The 21080-nt window shown below is 43.4% G+C and overlaps 1 pseudogene; it reads left to right on the forward strand.

The window, feature by feature from the left end:
- The first annotated feature begins 352 nt into the window (after nucleotides 1-352).
- LOC105516595 lies at nucleotides 353-9025 on the forward strand (annotated as a pseudogene).
- Nucleotides 9026-21080: the final 12055 nt, after the last annotated feature.

The following is a 21080-nucleotide window of genomic DNA, read 5'->3' on the forward strand; positions in this document are numbered from 1 at the left end:
AAGCAAATACTGTATATTCTAAGCAAACACTATATGAAGTACCTAGATTAGTCAAACGTATAGAAACAGAAAGCAAAATGGTGGTTGCCAGGGGCTGGGGGGAGTGGAGTTGTTCAGTGGGTACAGTTTCAATTTTGCAAGATGAAAAGAGTTCTGCAGATTGGTTGCACAACATATGAATGCATTTAATACGACTGAAACAGACACTTAAAATTGGTTACGGTGGTGAATTTTATCTTATGCATATTTTACCAGGATTTAAACTTTTTCTTAAATTAAGAAAAAAAAAAGTCTTGGAGCTGGGATCCAAACCCCATCATCTGATGGCAGTGCTAACTCTGAACAGTAGGCTATGCTAGTCCTGCAGGTAAGAGCACCCACACACATTAGAAGGCAGTTCATGTTCCCACTCCTGCCAGAGCATGCGCCCTGGCGGTCTCACTACCCAGCCCAAGCAGCTTATCAAAGGATTCCTTGTATGCACATTCAGAGCACCGCCCCTCCACCCCATCCCTGTCCAGATGGGTTCTGGTAAACTCATTTCTGTGTTTCCATTAATTCTCTCATGACTGGTGTCTTAGCAGCCACCCTCAATCACACACAACAAAATCAGCACATCCTCTGTCACCTATAAAGTTGGAGCTTGGGCCAGGCGTGGTGACTCGTGCCTATAATCCCAGCACTTTGGGAGGCTGAGGCAGGAGGATCGCTTGAGCCCAGATCGCTTGAGCTTAGGCAACATAGCGAGACCCCCATCTCTACAAAAAATTTAAAACACTAGCCAGGTGTGGTGGTATGCACCTGTAGTCCCAGCTGCTTGGGAGGTTGAGGCTGGAGGATGGCTTGAGCTTGGGAAGTCAAGGCTGCAGTGAGCCGTGATCTGAGGCATTGCGTTTCAGCCTGGGCAATAGAGTAAGACCTTGCATCAAAAAAAAATTTGGAGCCTAGTGAGTGGTGAACATGCATTAATTAGTTACTTATTAACTATTATTTAATTATTAATTAATAATTTAGTAATTAATTAATTATTGGTAATTAATAATCATCTGGTTGTTATTAATAAGCATTTAATAAATATGTAATAAGTAATAGCATTAAGTGAATATAGCCAAAAAATCAAGAATTTAAAATTGGATGTAAGAAATAACTTCTTGGTAGGTCCACTCTATTTCTTCTCTTTTCTTCTTCTTTTTTTTTTTTTTAGAGACAAGGGATTGCTCTGTCGTCCAGGCTGGAGTGCAGTGGTACAATCACAGCTCACTGCAGCCTTGAACTCTTGAAGTGATCCTCCCACCTCAGCCTCCTGAGTAGTTGGGACTACAGGCATATACCACCATATCTGGCTAATTTTTTTGGTTTTTGTAGAGAGAGGGTCTTGCTGTGTTGCCCAGGATGGTCTTGAACTCCTGGCCTCAAGTGATCCTCCCACCTCAGCCTCCTGAGTAGTTGGGACTACAGGCATATACCACCATATCTGGCTAATTTTTTTGGTTTTTGTAGAGAGAGGGTCTTGCTGTGTTGCCCAGGATGGTCTTGAACTCCTGGCCTCAAGTGATCCTCCTGCCACAGCCTTCCAAATTGCTGGGATTACGGGCATGAGCCACCATGCCTGGCCCACTCCATTTCCTAATAGTGACATTGTGGCGTATACTATTTGTACATATCTATGCTATATTATGCCTTTATGAGGTCATTTATTATTAAAAGAATTTTTTTTTTTTGAGACAGGGTCTCACTGTTGCCCAGGGTGGAGTATAGTGGTAAAAACACAGCTCACTGCAACTTCAACTTCCTCAAGCAATCCTCCCACCTCGGCCTCTCAGGTAGCTGAGACTACAGGTGCATGCCACCATGCCCAGCTAATTTTTGCATTTTTTGTAGAGATAGGGGTCTTGCTACATTGCCTAGGCTGCTCTTGAACTCCTGGCCTTAAGTGATCTGCCTGCTTTGGCCTCTCAAAGTGCTGGGATTATAGGCGTGAGCCACGGCACCTGGCCTCTGAGGTTATTTAAATCTAATTCTGCTAACAATTTAGGAACCTGTTAAATTGTCTCTTAACGTGTTTTCCCATTGGTTAAGTCCAGTATTCATCAGAGTCTTACAGGTTTACTGACTTACAAGCAAGAGAAACTGAGTCTGGTTAACTTAAACCAAATAATCTATTGAAAAAAGATGGAGAAGCTCATAGAAACCAAGAAAAAACCTGGAACAACTGCGCAGATGACAGTCACTAGAGCAACTCCGGGAATCCAGAAGGCAGAAACGGAACAGCATCGGTTATGGTGCCGCTGCTGCTGAGAAGAACCGGCCCCAGCCATTCTCTTTGTCCGGGCTGTCATCATTGGAATTCCCAAGAGGAACGTCTGATTGCTCTAGCCTGCTCAGCCAACCAATCACAACTCTGTTGTGGCCAGGCCAGGCTGGTTGCTCAAAGAAGAATTTGTGCCATTATCAAAAGAATCGGTGGGCAATGACAAGGACCAGCTATGTCCACCCCAAAGACTCACGAGCCTTTCTCCTTGGCAGCGCCTTCCAAGGTAGCATCTCTTTTTTTTTTTTTTTTTGGTGGGGGGCCGGGCGGGAACGGAGTCTCGCCCTTGTTGTCCAGGCTGGAGCCCAATGGCACAATCTCGGCTCACTGCAACCTCTGCCTCCCAGGTTCAAGTGATTTTCCTCCCTCAGCCTCCCAAGTAGCTGGGATTACAGGCATGTGCCACCATGCCTGGCTACTTTTTGTATTTTTGATAGAGACGGGGTTTCTCCCTGTTGGTTAGGCTGGTCTCAAACTCCCGACCTCAGGTAATCTGCCTGCCCTTGGCCTCCCAAAGTGCTGGGATTACAGGCGTGAGCCACTGCGCCTGGCCCCAACCTAGCATCTTATGGACGTTACTTGGCCTATGTAGACTCAGATATGGCTTTAATTTTTTTAATGTTAAGTCATTTTTTTTTTTTTTTTTGGAGATGGAGTCTGGCTCTGTCGCCCAGGCTGGAGTGCAGTGACGCCATCTCGGCTCACTGCAAGCTCCGCCTCCCGGGTTTGCGCCATTCTCCTGCCTCAGCCTCCCGTGTTGCTGGGACTACAGGCGCCCGCCACCGCGCCCAGCTAATTTTTGTATTTTTAGTAGAGACGGGGTTTCACCATGTTAGCCAAGATGGTCTCGATCTCCTGACCTCGTGATCCGCCCCTCTTGGCCTCCCAAAGTGCTGGGATTACAGGCATGAGCCACCGCGCCTGGCCTAAATGTTAAGTCATTTTTAACCAGTCCGTAAAATACTGTCACCCTCCGTCACATCACCTCCCTGTCCACACAGAGAATGGACAAGGTCCAGGAGAACACAAATCTACCCCATCCATTTTGACCCCAATTCCAGTTTATGAAATTGATAAATACCTGGACTCTCTATGCAAGACTCTTTCTTGTGGCAAGTCAAGTTCTATTTTCCTGTTAACTTATTTACAACATTAAGGTTTTCTCATCTTCATTTTTGACTGTTCTTCAGTAATACTGGCCATGACTATGGGATTGTCTTATGAGTTAAGCGATGCTCTGTTCCAAGACTACTCCATGTGAGATCCTGTAACACTGCTGCTTCAGTAAAGCTGTTTTCTTCTACCTTTGGCTCGCCCTTGAATTCTTTCCTGGGCAAAGCAAAGAACTTTCCTGGGCTAAGCCCTTATCTGGGACTCACCTGCCCTGCATCACTATTGGCATGAGGACAGACAAACTGACCAGTGGAAAAGCACGTACAGATACATACAGTCAACTGATTTTTGACCACAGCCACCTGTATTGCAATGAGGAAAGAAAGGATGAACTCTTCAGCCAGGCACAGTGGTATGCACCTGTAATCCCAGCTACTCGGAAGGCTGAGGTGGGAGGATCCCCTGAGCCCAGGAGCTTGAGACCAGCCTGGGCAACATAGTGAGATCCCATCTCTTAAAAAAAAAAGGAGAGAGAGTATCTTTGATAAATGATGGAAATAACGGTGGGTCAGGCTGCCCTCTCCTATGTGGATGGGCCTCATCCAATCCACTGAAGGCCTGAATAGAACAAAAGGTTGTGTAAGAAAAAATTCTTTCTCTCTGTGTGGTTGTCTCCAAACTGGGACATGAGTCTTCTCCTGCATCCAGACTTGGGCCCAGACTGGAACTTAAACCATCAGCTCTCCTGAGTTTGGACTTCTCAGACTCTGTAATTAGGTGAGCCAATTTCTTGTAATTAATCTCTTTATAAACACACAGACAGACACATTCTATTGGTCTGTTTTTCTGGATAACCCTAATACAGTATGTTATACTTCAACAAATAATTTTTTTAACTAATTGTTTAAGAAAATGCGTGAATAAAAAATCTGGCCTGGCATGATGGTTCATACCTGTAATCCCAGCACTTTGGGAGGCTGAGGCGGGCGGATGACCTTAGGTCAGGAGTTCAAGACCAGCCTGGCCAACATGGTGAAACCCCATCTCTACTAAAAATACAAAAATTAGCTGGGGGTGGTGGCACATGCCTGTAATCCGAGCTATTTGGGAGGCTGAGGCAGGAGAATCACCTGAACCCGGGAGGCGGAGGTTACAGTGAGCTGAGATCATGCCACTACATTCCAGCCTGGGCGACACAGTGAGACTCCATCTCAAAAAAAAAAAAAAAAAAAATTCTCCAGTGACTAAGATCTATAAAAATACCATCAAATGGAAAATCTAATGTGAAAAGGACAATAGCCAAAATGAAGACCTCAATAGATGGAGTTAACAGTCAATGAACATTGAAGAGAGGTCACTAAACGGGAAGGCAGGTAGATTAAAAAGCTGAATGGAGAGATGAGAAGGTCAGTGAACTGGAGGATAGGTCCAGACTGAAGTACAGTGAGAGGAAGAACGTGGAAACTATAGACAGTAATTTAAGAGGTATGTTAAAAATGTTTAACACTCTATCATTTGGGTTCCCAAACAAGGGGAAAGAGAGAACAAGGCCAGGCATGGTGGCTCATGCCTATAGTCCCAGAACTTTGGGAGGCAAAGGCGGGTGGATCACTTGAGGCCAGGAGTTTGAGACCAGCCTGGCCAACCTGGTGAAACCCCATCTCTACTAAAAAAAAAGAAAAAAAAAATACACACACACAAAATTACTTGGGTGTGGTGGCACATGCCTGTAATTCCAGCTCCTCGGGAGGCTGGCACATGAGAATCGCTTGAATGTGGAAGTCAGAGATTGTGGTGAGCTGAGATCCTGCCGCCACTGCACTTCAGCATGGGTGACAGAATGAGACTCTGACTCAAAAAAAAAAAAAAAAAAAGAAGAGAGAGGGCGAGCGAGAGAATGAATCCTAAGCTGCATATATACAAAGAAAGCCACACTTAAGCACATCCTCATAAATACACTAAAAATCAAAGAGAAATCTTAAAAGTATCTAGAGGAAAAAAATCACATTATCTTAAAAACAAACAATATAAATGACAGCTGAGTTTTTGATAGAAAGGATAGAAGCCAGGAGAAAATGGAATAATGTCTTCAATGTGATATTAAGACATAATTTTTGACTTCAAGTCAAAAATGGCTTTAATAATCAAAAGAGTAATAAAAAATAAGAGTGAAAAAGAAGATAATTGCTAACCTAGAACTCCATGTTCAGTGACCTGTGCTTCAGAAAGGAAGGCGAAATGAATAAATGTTTAGGCAAACAAAAACTGAGAGAATTAGTTACTTGTATACCCACACTAGAAGAAATGCTAAAAGGAGTTTTTTTGTTTTTGTTTTTGTATTTTTGAGACAGGGTTTTACTCTGTTGCCCAGGCTGGAGTGCAGTGGCGTGATCATGGCTCACAGCAACCTTGACCACCTATGCTCAAACAATCCTCCCACCTCAGCCTTCCAAGTAGCTGGGACTTCAGGCGTGCACTACCGTGCTTGGCTAATTTTTGTATTTTTTTGTTGAGATGAGGTCTTGCTATGTTACCCAGGCTGATTTTGAACTCCTGGACTCAAGTAATCCTCCCACCTTGGCCTCCCAAAGTGTGGATTTACAGGTATGAGCCAGTGTGCCCCAAAGGAGTTCTTCAAGCATGAGAAAAACCATTCCAGAGTTAAGGGCAGAAATTCAGGAAGGAATAAAGAGTAAGAGAAAGCATAAAATATATGGGTAAATCTAAGTGAACACTGGCTGCATCAAACAAAAATAATAATGACTTCTGGATTTGATATACACCTAGAATCAGAATATATGTCAATAATATCACAAAGCAAGGGAAGGGACTTTACCAGAAGCGACCCTTGAAACAAAGATCTGAGTCCAAACAATTTATTTGGGAAGTTAACCCAGATCATATCAGTATGGGACATGGGAAGTGAGGTAGGGAAGGGAAGGGAACCAATAAATTGTGTATAATCCCGCCAAGTATCGCTCTGGGTACTTGAAGCTCAATTCTGCTTGGAAACCCTGGGAGCGAAGGTGGAAAATGCACCTCAGAGTTAATAGCACCTGAAGCACACAGAAGCTGGGGGAGTTATGCAGCAACTGTGGCCAGTGACGGGTTGAAAACTATTCCAGGGAGATTTTAATTTCCCGGCACTTTTAGCCAGCTCTATACTCAGCATCCGCAGAAGCCCTTGGGCGGAGGTGAGTCACTGATGCTGGGAGTTGTAAACTGAGCCAAGATGTGCAGGAATGGGAGTGCCAGGGGATTTAGATGGGGCATAGAAGGCATCTACTGCAGGAAAAGAGGAAGTTAAAGTATTCTAAATGTATTCTTAATCATCCGGGAAGAAATAAACGTACCGACTCATATTGGCACTAGTAAATAGAGGATGCATATTGCAATCTGCAGATTTCAAATAGTAAAATAATATGTATTTGACAAGCTAGTAGAGTGGTGAAATGGAGTAATAAAAATGACTCGGCCAGGTGCGGGGACATGTGCCTGTAATTCCAGCTACTTCGGAGGCTGAGGTCGGAGGATTGCTTGAGGTCAGGAGTTTGAGACCAGACTGGGCAACATAGCAAGACCCTGCTTCTAAAAAAAAAAAAGAGTAATTAAAAACAGCTGGGCACGGTGACTCATGCCTGTAATCCCAATGCTTTGGGAGGTCAAAGCAGGAGGATCACTTGGGTCTAGAAGTTTGAGACTAGCCTGGGCAACATGACAAGATTTCATCTCTATAAAACATTTAAAAAATTAACCCAGCACTGTGGCACATACTTATAGTCTCAGTTATTCGGGTGGCTGAGGAGAGAGAATCCCTTGAGCCTAGGAGTTCGAGACTGCAGTGAGCTATGCTCACACCACTGCACTCCAGCCTGGGCTACAGAGGAGGAATTAAAAAAAAAATAAAAATGACTTGAATAATCGAAATGAAGATAAGAGAGTTAAAACAATGAAGAGAGAAGAATAGACTGACAATAGATTTTAATCTTATGTGTCACTAATTGCATTAAATATAAAAAGATCAACTATTCCAATTAAAATACGATTATCAGATTGAATAAAAAACACAATCCAACTAAACACTGCTTATAAGAGACACACATTAAATATAAAGAAATAGAAAAACTAAAAACAAAACTATAGGAAAATGTAGACACTGCAGACATCAACCAAAACAAAGTAGATGTGCAGTTGTAGTCAGATAACAAAGAACAAGGCTAAGACAGAAAACATTAAGGAAGTTATGACTAGGGTTAAAGAGGGGTAATGAGAAAAGAATCAATCACCAGGAAGATACAATAATTCTAAACTTGTCTGACTTTTGGCTCTCTGAGCAGCGCCATGGTAGTCGGCAAGAACAGGCAGCAAAAAGGAAGCCAAGAAGCAAGTGGCTCATCCATTTTCCAAGAAAGATTGGTGGGCTGGGTGTGGTGGCTCACACCTGTAATCCCAGCACTTTGGGCGGCCAAGGCAGGAGTATGGTCTAAGGCCAGTAGTTTGAGACCAGCCTGGGCAACAAAGTGAGACCTTGTCTTTTAAAAAAGTAAGTAAATACATACATAAACAAACAAACAAGCAGACAAATAAATAGCAGGGTGTGGTGGTGCATGCCTGTGGTCCCAACTACTTGGGAGACTGAGGTGGAAGGACCTCTCAAGCCCAGAAGGTCAAGGTTGCAGTGAGCTATGATCACAACATTGCACTCCAGCCTGAGTGATACAGGGAGACTCTGAGAAAAGGAAGGAAGGCAGGAAGGCAGGGAGGCAGGCAGGAAGGGAGGGAGGGAGGGAGGGAGGGAAAGGAAAAGGAAGAGGAAGGAAGGAAGAAAGAGAGAAAGAGAGGGAGAAAGAAAGAGAGAGAGAGAGAGAGAAAGAGAGAAAGAAAGATTGGTATGATGTGAAAGTGTGAAAGCTCCTGTTATATTCAATATAAGAAATATTGGAAAGATACTAGTCACCAGAACTCAGTGAACCAAAATTGCATCAGATGGCCTTAAGGGTCATGTGTTTGAAGTGAGCCTTGTTGATCTGCAGAGTGATGAAGTTGCACTTAGAAAATTTAAGCTGATTACTGAAGATGTTTGGGGCAAAAACTGCCTGCCTAACTTCCAGGGCATGGATCTTACCTGTGACAAGATGTGTTCAAAGTGGCAGACCATGATTGAAGCTCATGTTTATGTCAAAACTATCAATGGTTATTTACTTTGTGTGTTTTGTGTTGGTTTTACTAAAAAAAAAAAATGCAACAATCAGATACGGAAGCCCTCTTATACTCAGCACCAACAGTTTTGCCAAATCTGGAAGAAGATGATGGAAATCATGACCCAAGAGGTGCAGACGAGTGGTTTGAATGAAGTGGTCAATAAATGGATTCTGGATGGCATTAGAAAAAGATATAGGAAAGAATCGCCAATCTGTGTATCTTCCTTGTGATGTCTTCATCAATAAAGTAAAAATGCGGAAGAAGCCCGAGTTTGAATTGGGAAAACACATGGAGCTTCATGGGGAAGGCAGGAGTTCTGAAACAGCTACTGGGGATGAGGCAGGTGTTAAAGTTGAACAAGCTGATGAATAGGAACCACCGGTCCAATAATCTGTTTAAAATTCTGACTTTTTTTTTTTTAAGACAGGGTCTCACTCTGCTTCTCAGGCTGGAGTGCAGTGGCCCAATCGTAGCTCACTGCAGCCTCAAACTCCTGGGCTCTTCCTTCCCCAGCCTCCCAAGTAGCTGGGACTACAGGTGTGTACCACCATGCCTAGCTAATCTGTGTGTGTGTGTGCATTTTTAGAATTTTTACATCTATGTTCATAGGAGAGATGGGCTAATAAATTTCTAACAATATCCTTCTTAGTTTGGGGATAAAGGTCATTCTGTCCTCACACAAGTTGAGAGGTATTCCCTCTTTTAGCGGTCCCTGGAAAAGTAAATATTTATCCTCCTGGAATGTTGGATAGAATCCACCAGTGAAGCCACCTGGATTTGAGTTTTCTTTGTGGGAAGGTGTTAAATCATAAATTCAATTTAAACAATTGAGTAAATTGAGTAATGAGATTATTCAGATTTTTCTGCTTTGGTAGGTTGTGTTTTTTTCTAAGTTTCATCTGAATTTTCAAATTCATTGGCGTAAAAGCATCATTGTTTGTCATATCCTCTTCTTATCTTTTTAATGTTTTTAAGATCTGCAGGCATAACAAAGTACCACAGATTGGGTGGCTTAAACAATGGAAATGTATTTCTTCACAGTCCTGGAGGCTGGAAGTCCATCAGGGTGTCAGCAGCGTTGTTCTCTTCTGACGGCCTCTCTCCTTGGCTTGAAGATGGCCGTCTTCTTCCAATGTCTTCACAGAGTCTTCCCTCTGTGTGTGTCTGTGTCCTGATCTCTTCTTATATGGACACTAGTCATATTGGATTAGGGTCCACCTTGATAACCTCGTTTAATCTTAATTATCTTTTCAAAGGCCCTATTTCCATATACGATCACATTCTAAGGTAGTAGGGGTTAGGACTTCAACATGTGAATTTGGGGGGCCACAATTCAGCCCAGAACATGGGGTGACTGAATGTCTTATATGCTTTGAGTGTAAGTTGATAGAACCACTTTGGGAAATGGTTGGGCAACACGAAAGCTGAACAGACACACATTGTGTAACCTACGGATTCAATTCCTAGGTGTATACGCAACACAAATGCACACATGCACATCAGAAGACATAGGACAATGTTCATGGAGATGTTCATAATAGCCCAAATTGGAAACTAACCACATGTCTCCAACGGATAAATCTTGGGATAGTCATACAATAGAATTACATGGAGTAGCAAAAATGAGTTATCTTTTGCTACTCCCAACATAGGTGAATCTCATGAACATAATGTGGAATGACAGGAGCCAGATATGAAAGAGGACCATCTGCACATTCCATGGAATTGCATTTATATCAGGTTTTATATCAAACAGGCAAAACTACTTCGTGGTGTTTGCAGGATGGGGAGGGTGGAGACTGGGATAGGAGTCACAAGGGGACTTCTGTTCCTTGATCTGGGTGCTAGCCTTGTGAAATTTCAGAGCTGGGCACTTATTAGTTCATTGAAAGAAAAATAAACAAGACTGGGTACAGTGGCTCATGCCTATAATCCCAGCATTTTGAGAGGCTGAGGTGGGAGGATTGCTTGAGACAGGAGTTCGAGATGAGCCTGGGCAATATAGTAAGAGCTCTGTCTCAAAAAAAAAAAAAAAAGAAAGAAAAAGAAAAAATTAGCCAGGCACGGTGGCGCACACCTGTAGTCTCAGCTACTCAGGAGGCTGAGGCAGGAGGATCACTTGGGCCCAGGAGTATGGGGCTGCAGCGAGCTATGATCATGCCCTTGTACTCCATGCTGGGCTATAGAGCAAAACCCTGTCTCAAAAAAAAAAAAAAAAGAAAGAAAGAAAGAAAGAGAAAAAGAGCACCTCAAACAAGCCTGATACTGATTTGCAACTCATTAAACAAGAAATGCTTTTGTCAGTACAATGCAAATATCCATCTTGTCAGGTCCTTGCCAGGCAGGTGACCAAGAGGTCAAATCAGCATGATTCTCTCTTTGCCGCTGACAGCATTTCTAATTCAGCTCCTCATCAACAGTTCTGAAAATTTCCCCCAAGGGACTACATTTTCCATGGTCAGAGGAACATGAAATTGACTATTTTTAGAAAAAGGAGCTTTGATAAGAGACTACTTTTCATTATGGAATTGAGAAGAAAGAATCCAGGAGAGAAAACCACTTGGGTAAACAAGATAGAAATAGACCCAGCAAACGTAACCAGATGTGGTCTTCATCCCTTAGGAATCCAAAACTAATTTACACCATGGATTCTTCTTAAGGATACGGCTTTCTTATTCCCAGCTGATTTTTTAGGAGAATTTGGGCATGAGGTGTCCCAGAGCTGGCCGAGTCTACAGTTACCATTCCCAAGCCCCTCCCTTCTCCTCTCTCTTCCCGGATACCATGGAAACCCATAATCAAAAGCAACGCCAACAGCTCCTCTTCCTTCTCCCACGGGGCAGAGCTGAGTGCTCAGAGATGCAGCTTTGGATGAAAAATGAGAGGGGGAAAAAAAAGAAAGAAAAGAAACTGAGCTCACTGGAGAGTCACCCTTGGCACTCTTAACAAGATTTGGCATCTGTGTACCTCATGTGATTCCGGGAGAATTCTGTATCAAAAACAGTTTTCTTTTGTGTGTGTGTGTGTGTGTGTGTGTGTGTGTGTGTGTGTGTGTTTAATGACAATCTTGGCTTGATGAATATCACAGTAATTGAAGGTGAGGATTTCCTCATATGCCAGTGCCTCTTTTTCCCTTCCCTCTAAGGAGAGCGAACTCCTGGCAGATCTCATGTGAGTTTTTGGAAATAAGTGTGGCTGTTACTAAATCCACGCACAGGACAATACACTCTACTCTCGGGTGGATCCCACTAGCTCTTGTTTGCACGTGCTTTGGATCGAGAGGCCCCTTTTAAAAGATAATTCACTAAGCACGTCGTTTCGGTGAGTTTTACTTAAATTTCAGTTACAATAAAATTCTCCCCGCAGGAACACATCCCTTGTCAAGAGAAAGGAACTTAACGTTTTCCTTTGTAGGAGTGTAGCTGCCTCTGTGAGCGCAAATCCTATATATAATCCTCAAAGAGAAGGAGGAGAGGAGGGGAGGAGACATTTCCTGAGGGAGCGACTGTGATTATACCTGTGGTAGGAGAAAAAAGTGAATTTGGCAGTTTTCAGAGTAATACGACATCTCTAGAAAGCCATTCTAGATAGTCCAATCTCATGGCCCATTTTGGGGGCTTTGATCCTGTTCATATTGGACTCTGTAAGTCTTTGGTTCCATATGGCTTTCTCACTGTGGCCTCGGCCACGCTATTTAAAATGTACTTCATCCCACGCCTGTTCCTCTTTAACCTCCTCCACTTTCCACCCTCATGATACTTACCACCTTTTAACACAGCATGCACTGCTAGTGGGAGTGTAAATTAGTCAGAAATAATAGAAAACAGCGTGGAGCTTCCTCAACAAATTAAAAATAGCACTACCATAAGATCCAACAATCCCACCAGAGGGTACAGATCCAAAGGAAATGAAATCGGTATGTCAAAGAGATTTCTGTACCTTTTGTTTATTACAGCATTATTCACAATAGCCGAGATATGGAATCAACCTAGGTGTCCATCAATGGACGGAAGGATAAAGAAAATGTGGTGTATATATACACAGCGGAATACTATTCAGCCTTAACAAAGAATGAAATCTTGTCATTTGCAGCAACATGGATGAACTTTGAGGACCTTATGTTAAATGAAATAAGCCAGGCACAGAAAGACAAAGTCTATGCGACCTTACTCATATGTGGAGCCTAAAAAAGTTGATGTTGCCAGGCGCTGTGGCTCATGCCTATAATCCCAGCATTTTGGGAGGCCAAGGCAGGCAGATCACCTGAGCACAGGAGTTTGAGACCAGCCGGAACAACATGGTGAAACCCGTGTCTACGAAAAATACAAAAATTAGCCAGCTGCAGTGGAGTGTGCCTGTAGTCCCAGCTACTCAGGAGGCTGAGGCAGGAGAATTGCTTCAGTCTGGAAGGCTGAGATCACGCCACTGCACTCCAACCTGGGCAACAGAGCTAAACTGTGTCTCAAAAAAAAAAGTTGATCTCATGGAAGTAGAGAGTAGAATAGTGATAACCAGAGAAGCAGGGGGTAGGGGGTGGGGAAAATAGGAAGAGATTGATAAGAAGAGATAGGAGGAAGAGATACAAAGAGATAGGAGAATAGGAAGAGATACGAAGAGATAGGAGAATAGGAAGAGATTGATACGAATAGATAGGAGGAATAAGTTCTCCTATCTATTGGTGATCTATTGCACAGTAGGATGATTATGTTTGCTTAGCAACATTGTATTGTATATTTCAAAATAACTAGAAAAGAGAATTTTGAATGCTCTCACCACAAAGAAATGATAAATGTATGAGGTGACAAATATGCTAAATATCCTAATTTGATTATTACACAATGTATATATGTACTGAAATATCACACTGTTCCTCATACATATGTGCAATTATTATAAGTTAGTTAACACAAAAAATAATAAAAATAACACGGTGTCCAGCTTACTCCAGCTTACCTCTGTTTTCTATTGTTTGTGGTCTGTTACCCCTGCTAGAATGGGACCCCAGGAAGGCAGGGTGCTTCCTCTCTTTTATGCCTTGTTCATACTAAATGCTTAGGACCATGCCTTACATGCAGTGAGCACTCAATAGATACTTGTTGGCAGTTTAAAAAGTTAGTACCTTAATTAACCAAGTACCAAGACTTTTAATCTTTTTGCCTCAAATCAAACTAAAAACCTTGATTAAAAAGTCTTACCCTGTCTCTGCAAAATAATTTTTAAAAAATTAGCTGGGCGTGGTGGCACCTGCCTATAGTACCAGCTACTCAGGAGGCTGAGGTGGGAGGATCTCTGAGACCAGAAGAGCTGTGATTGCACAATTGCTCTCCAGCAGCCTGGGCAACAGAGCAAGACCCCACCTCTACAGAAAAAACAAAGTCTTTGCTGTTATCCAAAAGGATGAAACAGATTTTCCAGACAGAGGGTCAAGTTGTGCTATCTTTTTCCATAATATCATTTAAAACAAATTATTAAGAAATATTAGTTTTCTAATATGAAGTTATACAAATCCTGGACATTCAAAAAATTATGTCTGCAATATTTACATAGCCTATGATATAAAGCAAATTTGGGGTTAATAAGTTTCTCTAAAGAACTTAAAGACACATTTGTCTTTAATCATGGCATGAAGTGTCTGATGGAGGAAGATCATATGAAAAAGTCCACATCTGATTATAATTATTAAACTGTGTATTAAACACTTGATATGTGCCAGGCATTTTTGCCTAAATTATCTAAGATTTGCCAACAACACTTCAAGGTAAATATTACCATCCACAGATGAAAAAGTTGGGACCCAGAAAGAAGAAATGACTGACCAAGGTCACATGGATCTCAGATGAGGACACGGGTTCGCTCCACTCCCAGACTTCTCCCCAAACACGGTACTGGGTTTTCCAGAGCACAGTGCAATGCAATTTCACATGTGTCATTGGTTTCATATTCGTAGTCAACACACATGTTTTAAGTAATTGTTATGTTCCTGGCACTGTGCAGACTTTCTTGGAGATGACTGTAGGAAGCTTGGCATCTCGCTGGGAGGTACTCGGGAACCCTGGGCACGCTTTGGGATGTGACAGCTGAGTGAGGGCCACTGTAGATGCTTGAGGAGTTCGGAAGAGGGAGGGATCCTCATGGGCTGGGCTCTTGAAGCCTAATCATGGTGTCCCTTGGCTTTCCCAGCCAGACAGGGGCCATTGTTGGGTCTGGCTGTCTGGCTGCTGCATCCCCTTGCAGGGGCACCTCAGTCCTCAGGAGCAGGGACCTGTCCCCTATCGGGTGGTCTTGGCACAGAGGTAACTTCAGATTGATGTCTCCCACTGTCCCCCGCTGCTCCCCTGGCCTCTGTGGAAGCTGGAGAGGCCAATCCTCCCTCTCTGGGATGCTGAGGACAGGGGCCTGTGACTCAGATCCAGTCCAGTGCCCAGACCTTGGATCTTAAAGACGGCGGAGCATCTGCACACAAGGATGGCGGGGCATCCACAGGCAGTGATGGCCATGGCGGGAAGAGGTCAAATGGAAGATATCTGGCTGTATCTCCAACCGGCTGTTCCTAAGATGAGGCAGTGACCAAGCTCCCTGAGAACAGGATTGTCTTCCAGCTCCCACCAAGCCTGTGAGCCCACGATCGCTTCCCAATCAACTCCTTTTGAATTAATACAGTCTTAAACCTGTTGCCCAGCCTGTACTGGAAAAGTAAGCTTTTTCCTTTACCCTTCATCCGAAATTCAACATGGATGGATATAGATCATGAAAAGATGTTCTGGGGACAATCACAGAATCAGAAGGTGAAATCTGCTTTTAAGGAATTTTTCTTTACCTACTCTGGTGCTTTCTCCACAGGCTGATGAAGGCTGCCTGATTCCTGCTTTTAAGAAATTTTTCTTTACCTACTCTGGTGTTTTCTTCACAGGCTGATGAAGGCTGCCTGATTCTTACTTAACAAAGCTGGGAAATTTCATCAGCCTGGGCAATATAGTGAGGCCCTGTCTCTACAAAAAGAAAAATAAATAAAACTTTAAAAATTAGTCAGGCATGAGGTGAGAGGATCGGTGAAACCCAGGAGTTCAAGGTTACAGTGAGCTACCATTGCACCACTGCACTCTAGCCTGGGTGACACAGCAAGACCCTGTCTCAAAAAATAATTATCATAACAAAATGCTGGGAAGTTTCAGTGTTTTCTTTATTCTCCTGAAACTAGGGAATCACACACCAGGACAAGAGAGAGAGCTTATCAATTTGCCACGGGAGAGCTCAGGCTTTCTGTGTTGGGCTGGGGTTCTGGCTGAGGCATCAGGAGCTGGGCATCAAGGCCCCGGGCTCCCTGGTGGGTTTGCTCTGTGGATTGATGCAGGGAGAGGCTTTCCTGTATTTTGGCCCAGAGTACATGATCTTATCTACAAAACCATAGCACTGTGCCTGGTGCTGAAACCATGAGAGAATTAAGCCTCGGATGACCCAGTTACTGGGCAGTGCTGTCCAGCTCCAGGACTGCTTGTAGCTTTCACAGTGTGATGTGTTAATTCACTGTCTGTATTTTCAGAGTCCATCCGCCGCCCTAAACTCTCTGCATCCACAGTTCCAATGGGGAGCAGCAACTTCAATTCATCAAAGCCAATTATTCCAGTTCTTCTTTTTCCAACTTGTACTTTTCCATTTCAAGTCGTCATGGGAAGATAAGTCTTAATAAATCCCTTTATGCACAAAGAACTAGGGCAATTACTGACATTTTAAGAATTATTGAAACATTTTTTAAAGTTTTTTGATTAAAGTTCTAAAGGATGTAAATAATCCTTTTTTGGTTTTTGGAAGGGCTTCAATTGTTTTCAAGGACAGAAGTTGGGCACACGGTCTGTTAAAATCTAATTAATTATCTGACTGTGCCCACAAAAGTCACACCTTCAAAACACTGAGGTTATAGCTAATCATCTGAGATTCTCCCACACTGGAATAAGTGTACCCACCCTCTGGGGCCATGACAGATATATGTACAGGATGCATTATAGGAATTCAAGGCGCACCTCTGCAGGGAAATCAAGTTTTGTTTGTTTGTGACTCAACAATTTAGTCGTGCATTAAATATTCAATATCTGATGCAAAGGATTTAAAATCTTGAGGTGGTACCTTGGAGCAAAAACTACACAGGCTGGGTTAACCAATCACATTAATATTTTTATACCACAAATTAGATTAGAAATCCCACAGCTGGGAAAAGCCAGGGTGGAAAGATCCCAGGGAATGGTGTGGCTCAGAAAAATCAGTGGTGAGCAAACTCCATGAGGCTGGATGGGGGTCTGTTTCGGTTTATGATCAACAGGAAACTGAAGGCAGGTAAACTTCGACCATTGGAAATACACACCCATGCCAACCAGAGTTCACTGGAGTTGATTTACTGCACTACAGTATGCACTAAAAATGAACACATAGTTTGACTCAAACTTGCATTTGAGTTAAAAAAGAAACTTTTTTTTTTTTTAGTTTACCATGCATTGGTAAATTTCGCAAAGAGGATAAGAGCTGGGCAGGAGGATCATTTGTGGGTAGGAGTTCGAGACCAGCCTGGGCAACATAGCAAGACCCTGTCTTTAAAAAATTAAAATAACTTAGTTGGGTGTAATGGTGCATGCTTGTAGTCCCAACATTTTGGAAGGTTGAGGTGGGGAGATCCCTTGAGACTTGGAGTTCAAGACCAGCCTGGGCAACACAGTAAGATCCTGTGTCTACAAAAAATGTTTTAAAAGCTTAGCCAGACATGGTGATGTGCACCTGTAGTCTCAGCTACTTGGGAGGCTAAGGTGGGAGAAGATCACTTGAGCCCAGGACTTTGAGGCTGCAATGAGCCATGATCGTGGCACTGCATTCCAGCCTGGGCAACAGAGCAAGATCTAGACTCTAAGTACATAAATAAAAATAGGATAAGAGAAAAACTGCTTGACCTTGAAACCCACATTGGAAAACTGCAGAGGTCATCTGTAGTAAGGCAAAGGAGAGAATGGAGCAACCACACCTCCATCATTGCTGAAAGCCAAATTCTTTCTATTGACTCCAGAAGAAGACATATTACACCAGTTTTTTAAAGCTGCCACACATCTTATCAGAGTCACAGTTGAGTAGTGGTATGTAGGTCTGCGGTACAAATAGAAAAATAAGTGTTTGAGCAGGTCACGACATGCCTGCACACCGCCAAGTGCATCTTTTCTTTGGCAGAGGAGTTTGGAATTCATGGCTCCAAGGAAACAACTGTTTGTCAGTCCAGACCTTGGATGCTGATACTGGTGGGCGGCTCAGTGATGACGTTCCTGTGTGACTCAAGTGCTTTCTCAAAGGCAAGTAGCCATCCCTGTGAAGCATACGGTGACTGGTGCTGCATCCTCCAGCCCCATATCCCACAGGGATCAGCTGTAGTCAAAAAAATCTGTTTTTTTTCAGACAAGGACACACTGTGTGAGGGAAGAGAGGGGCGAGCAGCTGAAGGAAGGTGAATGGACAGAAAAGCTGGACACATTGGGGAGTGGGGGTGCTCACATCTGTAATCCCAGCACTTTGGGAGGCCCAGGGGACAGATCACTCGAGCCCAGGAGTCCAAGGCCAGCCTGGGCAACATAGTGAGACCCTGTCTCTACAAAACATACAAAACTTAGCTTTGTGTGGTGGTGCACACCTGTAGTCACAGCTACTCAGGAAGTTGAGAGGTGGGAGGATCACTTGAGCCCAGGATGTCAAGGCTGCAATGAGCTGAGATCACGCCACTGCATTCCAGCCTGGGCAACAAAGCGAGACCTGGACTTAAAAAAAAAAAAGGAAAAAGAAAAAAAGAAAGAAAGAAAAAGAAAAAGCTGGACCCAGCAGGCCAAAAGGTTGAATTCCACTTGATCATCATTGATGAATCTGGGAAAAGTGGTTATTTGGACCCGAATGTCTGAGAGCAAATATAATACTGCCAACAGGGCCTATGACTTGGCTACAAATGTCTTTCAATTTTCCAGTCCATGGTGGGCCAGACAAAACTGAAGTTGCCAGTGTGTGCCCCCTACTCTGAAACCTCTGACAGCAGCTTGCCTTTCTAAGGGTGGGCAGGGAGCAGGGCCGCAGCTAACTCCATATCTCAGTTGCCTGACTCGTTCCAAAAAGCCCTCAGCTTTTCGCCTTCACCTTTTCAGCAATCAGAAACAGAAATTCATGTGATGAAACTAATTGCTGATGAAAAGCTCATTTGCGGGAGGTCCTCATTATCCTAGGATAGATAGAACGATGATAACAAAAAAGGAATTGGAGGCCGGGTGCAGTGGCTCATGCCTGTAATCCCAGCACTTTGGGAGGCCGAGGCGGGTGGATCAATGTTTTTTGGTACATTCACAGAGTTATGTAGCAATCACTATATTCTAATTTAGCCTAATTTATCAAAATCTATGTAGATTTATAACCACTTAGTTCCAGTGAAATATAGAATCCCGAATGGCTCCATTATACTCCCTTCTAATGCTATTATTTTGCATTTATAGTATAATAGTATTTATGCATTTTTAATAGTATTCATGCATTATTATTGTGTTTATGCTAATATGTTATACATATTATACGTATTATGTTTCTATATGTTAAAAACCCAACAATTCTTTGGTATCATTAATGCATTACGTAGTCTGAAGTCTTTTAAAGAAACTGACAGAAGAAAGGAGAAAAAGTATATCTATACAGCTGGGCACGGTGGCACATGCTTGTAATCCCAGCACTTTGGGAGGCCAAGGAGAGTGGATGGCTCGAGTCCAGGAGGTGGAGATCAGCCTGGGTAACATAGTGAAACCCTGTCTCTACAAAAAATACGAAAATTAACCAGGTGTGGTGGCACGCACGTCTATAGTCCCAGCTACCTGGGAGGCTGAGGTGGGAGGATTGCTTGAGCCCAGGAGTCAAGGTTGCACTGAGCTGTGATCATACCACTGCACTCCAGTCTGGTGACAGAGCAAGACCCTGTCTCAAAACAACAAAAACAACAACAACTATTCTATAGAGCTTTTTATATTACTATTTATTTGTTGAGATGGAGTTTTGCTCTTGACATCCAGGCTGGAGTGCAGTGGTGGGATCTCGGCTCACCAAAACCTCTGCCTCCCAGATTCAAGTGATTCTCCTGCCTCAGCCTCCCAAGTAGCTGGGATTACAGGCACCCGCCACCTCACCTGGCTAATTTTTGTATTTTTAGTAAAGATGGGGTTTCACCATGTTGGCCAGGCTGATCTCGAACGTCTGACCTCGGGTGATCCACCCGTCTTGGCCTCTCAAAGTGCTGGGATTGCAGTGTGAACCACCGCACCTGGCCATTACCTTTTAATTTACCCATCTGGTTGTCTTTCTTTATTACTAGAGTTTGAGCTACCAGCTCGTGTCCTTTCCTTTTCCCAGTATAGCTTTGCTCCCGCCTTCCATGTAGCATCAGTGTCAATACATAATCTGTATTTCTATAGACCATAGCCCCAACAACACAATTATATACACATTGTTCTATGAAATTACTTTATAAATCAGTTAAAATAATAAAGGAGAAGAAGGTCAGACATGGTGGCTCAAGCCGGTAATCCCCGCACTTTGGGGGGCTAAGGCAAGAGGATCACCTGAGGTCAAGAATTTGAGACCAGCCTAGGCAACACGGCGAGACCCCATCTCTACCAAAAATTTTTTTTTTTTTGAGATGGAGTCGCTTTGTTGCCCAGGCTGGAGTACAGTGGCGTGATCTTGGCTTACTGCAAGCTCCACCTCACGAGTTCATGCCATTCTCCTGCCTCAGCCTCTTGAGTAGCTGGGACTACAGGCGCCCGCCACCACACCCAGCTAATTTTTTGTATTTTTTAGTAGAGACGGGGTTTCACCGTGTTAGCCAGGATGGTCTCCATCTCCTGACCTTGTGATCTACCTGCTTTGGCCTCCCAAAGTGCTGGGATTACAGGCGTGAACCACCATGCCTGGCCTCTACAAAAATGTTTTTTAAAAAATTAGCCAGGTGTGGTGGTGTGCACCTGTGGTCCCAGCTATTTGGAAGGGTGAGGTGGGAGGATCACTTGAGCCTGGGAAGTTGAGGCTGCAGTGAGCCATGTTTGTACCACCACACTTCAGCTTAGGTGACAGGGTTAGACCTTGTCTCAAAAGAAAGAGAGAAGTAATACACAATTATATACTGTCTTTTGTAATTTCTACATAATTTCCTTTACCCATGTTCTTTGTATGTGTGTGTTGTGTGTTTGTGTATGGTGTGTGTGTGTGTGTGTGTGCATGTTTACATTACTGTCTGGAGTCATTTGCTTTCTGCCTGAACACTTCTTGTCAAGCAGGTGTGCTATCAACAAATTCTCTCTCTCAGGTTTTGTTTATCTGGGAATATCTTTATCTTGCCTTAATTTTTTTTTTTTTTTTGAGATGGAGTCTCGCTCTGTTGCCCAGGCTGGAGTGCGGTGGTGTGATC

This window comes from Colobus angolensis, unplaced genomic scaffold (genome assembly GCF_000951035.1).
Source record: "Colobus angolensis palliatus isolate OR3802 unplaced genomic scaffold, Cang.pa_1.0 Scaffold107, whole genome shotgun sequence".
Taxonomy (NCBI): Eukaryota; Metazoa; Chordata; class Mammalia; order Primates; family Cercopithecidae; genus Colobus; species Colobus angolensis.